Source organism: Staurois parvus, unplaced genomic scaffold (assembly GCF_062004578.1).
Source record: "Staurois parvus isolate SC_StPar_1 unplaced genomic scaffold, SC_StPar_1.0 ptg002537l, whole genome shotgun sequence".
NCBI classification, from domain to species: domain Eukaryota; kingdom Metazoa; phylum Chordata; class Amphibia; order Anura; family Ranidae; genus Staurois; species Staurois parvus.
Window position 1 is genome coordinate 27,415 of NW_028320333.1, and position 3,046 is coordinate 30,460.

A 3,046-nucleotide genomic window follows, 5' to 3' on the forward strand; every position below is an offset into this window, starting at 1 on the left:
AAATATTATTTATTTGCAAAATTTTATAAAAAAAACACTTTTTTTCTAAATTTTTGGACATTTCATTTACATAGCAAAAAAACTACAAATCCCAGTGGTGAATAAATACCACCAAAATAAAGCTTTATCTGTCTCAAAAAAAATGGTAAAAAATTCATTTGGGTACAGTGTTGCATGATCGCGCAATTGTCATTCAAAGTGTGATAGCGCTAAAAGCTGAAAATTGCCCTGGTCAGGAAGGGGGTAAAAGTGTCCGGTCTGGAAGTGGTTAAACTGCTTGCAATTAAAATATTCGACCCGTGTGTATGGAGCTTAATCCATTGATGCCGACGTAACACAAATATGCGGCCTCACAGAACTGGGCTTTTTTCTGTGGGGCCGCATATTTGCGTACTTGCCTTTTGTGCTGGAAGCGCACCACACAGCATGCTCCCAGCACAAAGACCGCGGTGTCACTGAAAGCCCCGGGTCCCGTTCTAACGATCGGGACCCAGGACTCCTGATTCTGGGTCACAAGATAAAAAAATAAATATTAAAAATAAAGAAAGATGACCTAGATCAAGGTTTGATCTAGTTCAGTGCCAGGGTTAGTGTTTGGGTCAAAGTCAGGGTCAAAAGGTCAGGGTTAAAGGTCAGGATTAAAAAAAAAAAATTGCTGTTAGTGTCAGTGTGTTTTTAGGTAAAAAAAAAAAAGACAAAAACAAAATGTGAACTATTGTTTCTGGGCTGCACTATGGGTACAAACAACAAATAACATACAGTATATGGTATCGCAGCGATCGTCAAGAGCTGGAGAATGTTTGGGTCGTTCTTTGGTGGTAGGTTATGGTAGTAACAAGAAACACACTTGAAGTAGTTAAGAAAAATAGTGCAATGTATCATTTTTTTTTTCTTTAAGCGACATAAAACATTTGTTCACAGATTCTGGGGAATGGCCTGTCTGCCGAGTGACCTTCATTTCTCCCCCCCCCCCCCGCCATGTTCTGTCTGTACCCAGAAAAATATTCTATAAGCGGACTGAATGAACTGAATGTATTCTCATTCTACTCCCAGAGTTACATCCGTATCATTAGGAGTTCCCCCGATAGACTGAAAGTTTTTGTTTTCAGTTCATATGGTGCCACTGCAGAACAGAATCTCACTGATGGCCACTCAGGCCTTCAGAATGAATAATGACACCGACTTGTATGTAGATTTATATAACAAACCTCAGCTTATTGATCAAGCAAAACTTTCCTTCTCGTTTACGTAAACTTGTCAGCAATCAGGCCGGTGAAGGGCCCCTGGGACGGCTCTACGTGAATATTTCAAGAAAAATAATGACGCTTCGCCTGTTACGTTGTTTATGTAGCAGTTTGCGGGTTGTCAGTGACTTTCTTGGCACACAACGTCCTGATTTTGTGCCCTAAAACATTTTTTTTTCTCTCCCTTACAGACTGTTCTCTTTGCATACGGAAGTTCCTGTCATACAAGACTCAGTGTCCCACCTGTTTCGTGGTAAGTTCCAAACTTTATTTCAGCTTGATGTCTCACCGCCGCAGATTTTTGGAATTTTCTCTCCTTCACAAGGAACATTTTAATGGCGGTACACAGAAATGAAATTCATCATTCATGTTGTCCCTTTAGAATTGAGGTAATCAGTACACCTTGTGTTACTTGTGTCCTTATGAATTATATAGCAATGGCAGCGTCTGCAGTTTGAAGATACGTTGAGGGAAATTAATCACGCAAATCAGAAACAATCTTCGTTGCAAATCAGGCCGCCTCCTATTTGTCAGGGTATAGGTGACCTTGTTTGTAACTGCCTGCATCTGGAATATGGAGCAGCAAACTTGCACAGACTTGAAAATATTTGTGACACAGAAATTCACTCCATTGTATTCTCAATGGAGATGGTTCACATCTCCACTCCAGGTCACATTTCTTGGTTTCTGTTATAAAAGTTTGCAAATAAATAATTGTTTTTCATACATTTAGGCCAAGAGGTATTCTGCTACATTTTTTTGGTGAAAATAACCCAAATCAGTATTTATTATATCAGTAGTGGTGCAACGCTAGATAATAATAATAAAAGTACTCATGAAAAACCAACTACCGTATTTTTCTCCGTATAAGACGCACCTGACCATAAGACGCACCTAGGTTTTAGAGGCAGAAAAGAGGAAAAAAAAATTCTGAACTAATGGACTGCAGACACAGTACAGGGGATGACCAGAGACTGCAGACATAGTACAGGAGATGACCACAGACTGCGGACACAGTACAGGAGATGACCAGAGACTGCGGACACAGTACAGGAGATGACCAGAGACTGCGGACACGGTACAGGAGATGATCAGAGACTGCAGACATAGTACAGGAGATGACCAGAGACTGCAGACATAGTACAGGAGATGACCAGAGACTGCGGACAGCACAGGGATGACCAGAGACTGCGGACAGCACAGGGATGACCAGAGACTGCGGACAGCACAGGGATGACCAGAGACTGCGGACAGCACAGGGATGACCAGAGACTGCGGGCAGTACAGATGACTGCTGACCTTTGGGGAGGTGGGGAGCGGGTACCTGCATTTGACAGGTACCCGCTCTTACTTCCGCAGAGTTTTTGTTTGATCTTACCTGTTCCTCGATCCAGCCACGCGCTGTCTTCCCGGCTTCTGTAATGGCGCTCGGCATGACACCTGGGTGCCCAGTGCTCATGAGTGAGAAGCACTTGCGCTTTGTGATTGGTCCGGCGGCTTCTGGGATCTGTCATGTGTCCCAGGTACCGCCTTACCATTCACAAAAAGCACCGCTTCTTGCGCATGTGCACTGGGCAGACAGCACCGGGAAGACAGCACGCCACTGGATAGAGGAACAGGTAAGGTCCCGTTGCAGAGCTGAGCGGCCGGCCCGGTATTCTGACACGGCCGCGGTGGAAATACCGGACCGGCCGCTCCATATTCGCCTTATAAGACGCACTGACATTTCCCCCCCAGTTTTGGGGAAGAAAAAGTGCGTCTTATACGGCGAAAAATACGGTAGTCAAAAAGATACTAAATAA